The sequence below is a fragment of the Arvicanthis niloticus genome, chromosome 1 (genome assembly GCF_011762505.2).
Source record: "Arvicanthis niloticus isolate mArvNil1 chromosome 1, mArvNil1.pat.X, whole genome shotgun sequence".
Classification (NCBI taxonomy): Eukaryota; Metazoa; Chordata; class Mammalia; order Rodentia; family Muridae; genus Arvicanthis; species Arvicanthis niloticus.
The window spans coordinates 30,412,624-30,422,162 of record NC_047658.1 but is presented as its reverse complement, the minus strand read 5'-3'; the positions used below and the strand labels follow the sequence as shown (position 1 = coordinate 30,422,162).

The 9,539-nt window shown below is 38.7% G+C and overlaps 1 long non-coding RNA gene across 1 annotated transcript; it reads left to right on the top strand.

Annotated features, from left to right (window-relative positions):
- Positions 1-1,453: 1,453 nt before the first annotated feature.
- On the top strand, positions 1,454-5,217 carry LOC143442929 (uncharacterized). Its single transcript, XR_013111560.1, has 3 exons — positions 1,454-2,177; positions 3,024-3,217; positions 5,116-5,217. It is a non-coding gene; the product is annotated as an uncharacterized LOC143442929 (long non-coding RNA).
- Positions 5,218-9,539: the final 4,322 nt, after the last annotated feature.

Below are 9,539 nucleotides of genomic sequence, written 5' to 3'. Positions count from 1 at the left end.
TTTATTGTCGTAGTATTTTCTTATCATTTTTATTTTTATTTTTATTTTTATTTTTCAACATAGGGTTTCATTGTGTATCCTTGGCTTTCCTAGAACAAGTTATATAGACTAGGCTGGTCTCAAACTCACAGAGGTCCACCTGCCTCTGCCTCTAAGTGTTGGGATTAAAGGTGTACACCACCACTGCCTGTCTCATCTTGTTTACTTTAAGGAAGTTCCTATCTTTGACACTAAAATATGTTTTTTTGAAAAAGACCAATGAACATATTTTGTTTCTTGATCCATTTAACAAGTTTGTATCATGTGTTTGTAGAATTGAGGCCATTAATATTTACAGTTACTATTGAAGAGAGTGTGTTTATTGCAGCCATTGCGTTGTTGACTTTTGATGTTTTTGTTTGTGTCATGGTAACTTTATGTTTCAGTAATTATGGCTTTATTTGTTTTCCTTCTACAATCTCTTGGCTATACTCATTCTTCTCTTCAGACCAATATATGGCTTCTTGTATTGGAGGGGGCGTGGTCATTGGTTATATAGAAATTAGGCTGTTTATATCATGGGAAGTTTTTCTTTCTCCTTCAACTTTGGCAAATAGTTTTGCCTTATATACTAATCTAGGTTTTCAGTCATGGTCTTTTAGGACTTAGAATTCATTGCTTCTGGCCCTCCTGACTTTCAAGTTTCCATTGTGAAATCAGTTGTTATTCTGCTGGGCTTTCTTTTATATGTGACTTGTGTGTTTTCTCTTGAACATTTTAATAAACTTTTTTTTTGTTCTGTACTCTTAGTATTTTAACTATGATAAGCTATGGGAATTTTCTTTCCTGGTCTTGTCTATTTGGTGCTCTCTGTGCCTCTTATATCTGTATGAGTGTGTCTTTTAATCTATCGGTAGGAATGAGGTGTACTCCTAAGTGTGCTGAGTATACCCAGTGAGTCTCCATTAAAAAAAAAAAAAAAAAAAAACAACAACAACAACAACAAAAAAAAACTAATTTTTTTCTTTGCTGGAAGATGCCAATTAGAGATAGCTTCATGATTAGGGATGAAAGCTTGTGTTTACTTCCCAATCTCATCACTGTAACCCCATCTAGCCTGACCTTTTGCAGGCCCTGTGTTTGCTGCATGTGTACATCAATCTAGATGTGTCTGGAAGACACTGTGTCCTTGATGTCTTCCATTTCCTCTGACTCTAACAATCTTTCTTTCTCCTCTTCCTGAGAAAGCTCCCTGAGCACGGAGGAGACTGATTTGATGAAGATATCCCATTTAGCACTGAGTGTTCCAAAGTCTCTTACTCACTGCACATTGTCCAGTTGTTTTTCTCTATGTTCTTTCCCATCAACTACAAGACAGTTTCTCTGATGCTGATGAGTGAGTCACAGATCTATGAGTATAGCAGAATGTCAGTATGAGTTTATTGCTATATTCCTTTAGCTTAAGAATAATAATTGATTTTTTTTCCTAGGTCCATGACTTACTGGTCTCTGTGTCTTGGCCACCGGAGAGGCAGCATGAAAATGAATTCTATCTCAATGTAATAGGCCTTAAGTGCAATCAGGGGATGGTTTGTTACTCTGAAAACATTTGTGACACTAATATATCATGCAGACGGGACTTTAGCCCTTTTTATATGTCTTATCTACAAAGCAGCTAGCTTCACTAGAGCCAGTGACACAAGGCAGAGGTGGATTCTACCACACATTTTGTAGAATAGTCCCGGGGAATTTTACAACCCATCCCATCTGTCATAGTTTACAAGTCATGCCGATCAGCCTTGATCCAGGGTGAGACTAAATATATGAGTTTAAGTAGTGGGATGTTGGAATCTCTTTGGAGCAGGAGCCAGAAAGAATTAGATAGTACCTATCACAATTTTAATGTCATATTGCCAGTACAAATTTCTAATTTTGATAAGGAGGCAGGTAAAATTGTATGCAATCACAGGTATAGCAGGTAACTTTTTACCAACTTAATTTTCAAATCAAAGATGGACTGTCTTTTTTTAATTATACCACTTCTGCTTTCCCTTTTCTTTTTTCTGTAAGTATTAAGGCTTTGAAGGTAAAGGCTTCCTGGAAGTCTGGAGCCAAGGAATACCAAAGTTACAGTACCCACAAACCTCACACAAGAGCTTTATTGGGAAAGGCACAAGAGGATGGCTACCTCTGCTCAGGTGAGAAGCAGCAGGGAACTGAGTAGGAGGAAAGCTTATAAAGGACTTCTTGGGGGTGGAGTTTTCCAGGGTAAGATTTGGTGATATCTCAAGCCAAGTCCAAAGATTGGTAGGATTTCAAACTCATGGATTGGTAGGTCAGATTTCAAGCTCAGGGATTTGTGGGTTTGGGTAGGTTTTCAAACCCAGAAGTGGGCTTGGATATTTTACCCTACATATCCAGCCTCTCCCAAGTCTCCTCCCTCCAATTCTTTCTATGACCCCTCACACTCAAATTGATAGCCTCCTTTTTTAAATAATTATACTATTTTACACATACACACACACACACACACTATATGTCCAAGTTAATTTGTTTTTGTTGTAAGTATGCATGTATGCATATGGTTTCTGGGTTGACCACTTTGTATTGGATAATCAATTAGAGGACTCATCTCTGGCAAAGTCAAATTCTCCCTCTCTTAGCAGTCATTAGCTGCCTATAGCTTGTTGTTGAGCAGTAGAACCACTTGAGACTTTTCTCCTTTCATGTTACTTGTCTATCGATAGTGCCATTGTTTCCGTCTTGTTTATGCAGCCATTTCTATAAGAGACTGATATTCTATAAAAGACTCACAGACTTCCTGGTAATTCTAGTTCTCACAATCTTTCTAGCCCCTTTTCCACAATGTCTCCTGAGCCATAGATGCAGGAGCTATGCTGCAGGTCTATTTGTTGAGGATGAATGGGTTCCCAACAACCCATTGATATCTGTGTTGTATTCATTTGTGGTTTTAAAAATGATTTGTTTATTTATTTATTTATTTATTTATTTTACATATATGGGTACACTGTAACTGTTTTCAGATATACCACAATGGCATCGGATCCCATTACAGATGTTTATGAGTCATCATATGGTTACTGGGAATTGAACTCAGGACCTCTGGAAGAGCATCCAATGAATGCGCTTAACTGTTGAGACATCTCTCCAGCCCTCATTTGTGGATTTTTTGTGATGGTCACTATTTGCTGTAAAGAGAAGCTCTTTTCAACAACTGGTAACATATTTTTATCTGTGGGCATAATGATATAACTGAAGCATTGTTAAGAATTTTGCTTTTCTAGCAAAGTGTCAGTAGTTCATGACTTTACTAGCTCCAGGAAGTTATCTACGTGTTTAGTCTTAGGCATGATTTCCACACTGTTGAATAGGTCTTAAATTCAATTAGACAGCTGTTGGTTACCACCAGTATATGAGGGCCACTTATTGTACCTTTGTATGTATCTTGCAATGCTGGTCACAATTGTGGGTCATAGGTGCCATAAATGGGTAGGCCTGTAAACAGTCTTAAATTATTCTAAAATGACAGCAACCCACAAACCTTCTCTATAATTCAGACCACCCTCCACACGTCTCCTTGCACACTATGTATACTCCTCCTTGCCTTGTGGGTACATTCATACACTGAATCAGACACATAGAGACACATATTTATGCACATACCCAAACACACTCAAACTTACTTATTCTCAGATGCACATTCACACTTATACACAAAATTAAGGAATCATAAATATCAATTCACATCCACACTCCCATGTATACACACATGTATACACACAAACATGAGCAACATGCACATGTGTGTACATGCATTCAGAAACAAACACACACAAACACACAAACACGAACACACACACACACACACAGACACACACACACACACACACACACTTATACACTGCCCTTGCAGCTTTCATCACATTGGGTTGAGTACACAGAATGTCTTGTGTCTATTCAGAAGTCCCTGCATTTCTACAGAGTTCCTGTGTCCCCAACCCACACAATATCTCTTTCATTGAAACATGCTAACTTTTACTCACTTCACATTTCAGGCCTTTGTCTTTACTCTGGTTTTGTGTATGCCCATTATTATACATTTCATGGCCTTCTGGCCTAGTTTTATATTTTTGTCTCCTAGCTTGTGTTCTCCTTTCATATGAGAAGATTTTTTTTTTAACATAGCCCCTTGACCTGATCCTGTTCACCCCAGCCTGTGACCAAAATACTCTTCTGGGTATATCAACTGTTCTTCCATACAAAATGAGAAGATTTAGGCATCGTACTCAGAAGGATAATCTTTAATGGGAATGAGATGTAATTTCAGCTGGCACTCTGTTCCAAACACTTCCCTGATCCTCTTTAGCTTGATTTGAGAATTATCCCCCAAAGGCCAGACAAGACCCACTAACCATGTGGGACAGAAAGAGACATCCTCTCCTGCTCAGTGGGGCTGTGCTCTGAACATTCTCCAAGCTCATTATTCCACTTGGGATCTTTATTCTTAGCACATGTTTCTGCCTTCACTAACTTGCCTATGAGACCTTGGAAACATTCCTGCTTAGAAGGCAGTTTATATGTGCACATGGGGACTTGGGAAGCCATGAAGATGGACACCAGTAATGAAAAGTGGTTCATCTGGGAGTCCACACTCATGAAGCAGAGAGGATGAAACATTTCTCTGCTCCATTTGGAAGACCAGTGTGCTGAATAGGACTTGGAGGATCACTGATTCTGGGTGATGGGTGGTTTTGTCCAATGCATGCTAAGATTGAAGAGCTTTATTAAATATAGCATTCATTTTTTAACAAAATAAAATACACTAAGATAAAATGAAAACCATCACGTCAAAGACAAAGCAAGCCAACAGAAGAAAAAAAAAAAAGCCCCAAACAAGGCATTAGAACCAGAGACATACTTGTTCATACAATTGAGAGTCTTACAAGATCACTAAACTGAAATCTATAGTATACATGCAGAGAACCTGGTGAAGACCTATACAAGCCCTGTGCTTGGTGCCCCAGTCTCTCTGAATTCATACGAGCTTTGTTCATGTTCTTATGGTGTGTTATATTTCTTCTGGCTCTTACACTCTTTCTACCTCTTTTTTTGTAGAGTTACCTGAGCTTAAAGAGAAAAATTTGGAGGAGACATCACATTTAAAGCTATGTGTTCCAAACTCTACCCCCCCCCATGCATGTGTATGTGTATGTGTGTGTGTGTGTGTCTGTCTGTCTGTCTGTCTGTCTGTTCTCTCTCTCTCTCTCTCTCTCTCTCTCTGTGTGTGTGTGTGTGTGTGTGTATGTGTGTGTGTGTGTGTGTGTGTGTAATGTTTGGGTGTAGGTCTCTGCAATTGTTCCAATCTGTTGCCTGAGGAAACTTCTCTAATAATGGCTAAATAAGGCAGACTATTAGGAGTCATATTATCACTACTTACATTCTTGTTATTAAAACCAGTAGTATTTGGTTTTATTTTATGTTTCTGGGCTATCTAGTCTTGGGTTTTTGGTCACCCAAGCAGTGTCAAATATGGCCTTCATCTTGTGAAATGGACCCTAAATCCCATACACACATACACCCTATAGCCTCTGTGTATGCAGATGAAACATCTTCTACCCACCCCCCTGCCCTAACCAAGGGTACATGTCCACACTAACCTCATCCAGAGATCCTGGCCACTTCCTCAGGGGCATAAACACCCACACCATACACAATAAACCAAATTAGTTCTCCAAAACTGTTTCTGGCTGTGTTCTTTGCCTGTGCACTCATCACCATCCAAGATCCTGAACTGCTTCCACCCATGTCCAGCTAAGCTTCCCTCACTCTAGTCAAGCCTGGCTACCCCAAGAAGAAGTAGACACAAGGCATCAGTTTATCATTTACTTAATATGTAACAAAGACATATAAGTATATTTATCTTTGCATATCTGAGTTATCTCAGTGAGGATGATTTTATCTAGTTCTATCCATTTGTCTGTACATTTCCTAATATCATTTCTTTCTTTTTTTAGTGTTTTATCTTTTTTTTCTTTTTTATTTTTTATTCTTCTCTCATATACTACATCTTGACCTACAGTTTCACTTCTCTTCCCTCTCAGCATCTCCTTCCTCTCCTCTTCCCCTTTTCCCCCCTCTCCCCACATCCCTTCAACAGTTGTATAATACTCCACTGTTTAAGTATATCACATTAAAAAAAAAATCCATTCTTTAGTTAAGGGACAACTACATTGTTTCCAATTTCTGAGTATTATGAATAGAACAGTAATGGACATGTTTGGATAAATGTCTTTTGAGTATATGCCCAAAAATGATATAGCTGGATTTTGAGATAGATTGATTCCTGTCTTCCCAAAGAGCCACCACACTGATCTTCATAGTGCAAGTCTACACTCACACAAGCAATGGAGGAGTGTTCCCACTATTCCACATCTTTACTTACATAAACTGTCACTTATGTTATTAATCTTAGCCATTCTGACAGGTGGAAATTAGAATCTTTCTTAATCATATATCTACTATCTCCAATGAATGGACCATGGGCATGAAACCAGTGCAGCTTTGAAGGAAGGAGTTTGAAAACAGAAATGCATGACACTGAGTCTTAATTGGACCATGCCCATGTTTATGACTGAAGATTAGTCTAAACTCATGGAGCTTTGACTTTCTTGTTAGTAGAATTGATAAACATTGGATACAAGCAGATATTTGTGAATGTTCTATCTCCTCTCCACCTCAGCGTAAAGTTCAGAATAGGAATTGAGTTGAAGGTATCTTTGAGAAGTGTGATTTGCAATGCAGATCTCTAGTGAGTGATCACGAAAGTAGAGTAGCAAATCCTCTCCTGACCCATAGGTGATGCTTCCCTGTACACATGTGGATAAATGGGCTTCACAGGGTCAGTTAGTGAAAGCAGAATTTTCTATACTAATGAAATTAGCTTTCTATGGTTGTACTACGAAAAGATCAGAAAATGTTCACATTCTTTAAAAAAAAAGGTTTTACTATGGTCATGCTGCATGAGGACTAGCTACTGATAAATCTGATAACATTCACTACTCTGTGGTGAGGAAGGATCTTTCATCAGGCTCGGGGACTACTTGAGAATCTGTCTTTAGCTGGCTAGGAACCAGTGCTGATCACCTGTTAGAAGAACTAGAAATTTAATGTAATTGATGGAGTAAGGCAGCTACAACAAAGATCTAAAGGTGACTAAGGTTTATAAAAATAATAATAATAATAATAGAGAACACAATCAAGCTTGCAAAATTGGAAAGGAGTGAGCAAGAAAAGGAGTGGAGCGACTGAAGGAAAGTGAAACTTTTAGAAAGATAACAAGCAAATAATTACTGGAAATAGTTTTGCACCATGATAAGAAATGGTTGATGAACATTTTACATAGACTCACACAGGAGATAGACATGCATCAGGGACATTGGCTAGTAGAGTGACAAGGCAGAGTGAAGTGTGGTCAATGTCTAAGCACAATTTCTGTGAGTTCTTTGAAAGATGGGAAGTTATTATTCAGAGTGGGCAAGTGCCAGAGGCGATGGTATCTCTTCACGAGTTGTGTACTGTGCAATCCCTTTCTTTAACACTGAGATGGTGCTTAAAGCTGACTCCAGAGACATAGTATTGCAAGATTATGATAATACTTGGTGTGAACTTTGTATTGAGAAACAAAAGCCTAGTGAACAAGCGGTGGCGCAGCGGCTTAAGCGCCAGCCTCCAAAGGATGACCATGCACCCTAAAAGAATATAGCACATGGCCTAAGGGTCCATGTTGGTATTGAGATCATAGAGGAAAAGTATACCATTTAGCAATAGCCACACAAATGGAGAGATTGTGGTAGGCATGGGATGAGATGCTACAATCATTCTCTACTCAAGTCCAACTTGACTCAGGCTTGCTAAGTCTCCTCTGGGGAATGTAGAGTTATACATTATATGAACATCCTGTATGAACATCCTGGATTCAGTTTTACCAGAAATCTGTTTCCTTTTGCCTGCTCTGTCACTCAGGGTATGACAGTGGGTGTTTGTACCCGTGGTTTGCAGAAACTCTGTGTAACTCCCTGGGATCAGCTTGATCACTGCTACTTAGGACTGTAACTAACGCCAGGAAGGGATCCTCTCTTCAAGTCCCAGGGATTAACAATTGTTGAAGTATAATTGCAGACAGCGTGGTAATTTGAGGGCCACCAAAGTATCAGCAGAGTAGCTGAGGGGAGTGTTGTAGACTCACAATAAGAGCTGCCTTCCTGTTTAGATAAATAAGCATCAAGGTAATGCCTCATAGAACACTGGTAGAAGTGGGATTAAAAGATTTGAAAGGTTCTGGTTTGCAAATAATTCAATGTGAACTAATTGTCATCTTATTTATTCCTCCATTTCTTCCTTAGGCTTCATAGATGAAGCATTAAATTGCTGCATCCTCAGACCAAACTTATTTCTAGAGATACTCGTAAGCATTAAAAAATACCACATGGGCTCTGCTACTCTATAGACTCAGAAACTCCGTTATAATCACAAAGCTCTGGGGAAAAAAGAATGACAATGGAGAGTTATGGGACATATCAGAAGCTCCTACGATCTGTCCCAGATAGTTTTGCTCTTGGTTTTTAGTGAGGGTCATTTCCATGTGGTCAATCCAAAGGTCTGTTCCAGAGCTTACAGAAGAGGACACATATCTGGAATTTCCATTCTATTTCAGAATGAATAACGTTCTCTGTCTAGTTACTTTGAGTGTCAAAAATCTAAAGTTGGGGAGAGTGAGTAGCTAGACATTACCCACTAGTTCTGTTTTGAGTGTTAATACAGTCTTTGTCTTAGCAAGTAGAAATACAAAAAATAATTATAACAATTATAATGTGATATTAAAAAATCACAAAAAAAAAAAAATACCTTGACCAAGCTGCTGTGCTCTTTCTGACTCATGGGAACAACATAATTTTGAGTAAATGTTCAACTTCAGTATCAAGTTGGTGACAAGTTGGTGATTTTCCAGTTAACAATGTAAATTTCCCAGAAACATTCCAACCCAAATTATCCTTTGTTTGTTTATTTGTTGTTGTTGTTGTTGTTGTCTTCATTGTATTTGTTTGTTGTTTTTGATACAAGGTTTTTCTGTGCATTGACTGTCCTGGATCTCCCTTTGTTGACCAGATTGGCCTCAAACTCAGAGATCTGCCTGACTCTGCCTCCCAAAGTGCTGGAATTAAAGGCCTATGCCACCACTGCCTGGCTCAAGATAAAACAGTTTTTAAATATAGTCTTAAAATTGTATTTACCATTATGTGTGAGGGGGTGGGGTTGCTGGTATGTAGTATGTATGTATGTATGTATGTATGTATGTATGTATGTATATATATATGTGTATGTATGTATTATGCCATATGTCTGGTGTTCTCAGATACCAGAAGAGAGCATCAGATGCCCTAGAGCTGGAAATGCAGATGAATGCATGCTGGCATATGAATGATGAAGACCAAACTTCACCCTTCTGGAAAAGTACCAACAGCTGAGCCATCTCTTCAGCA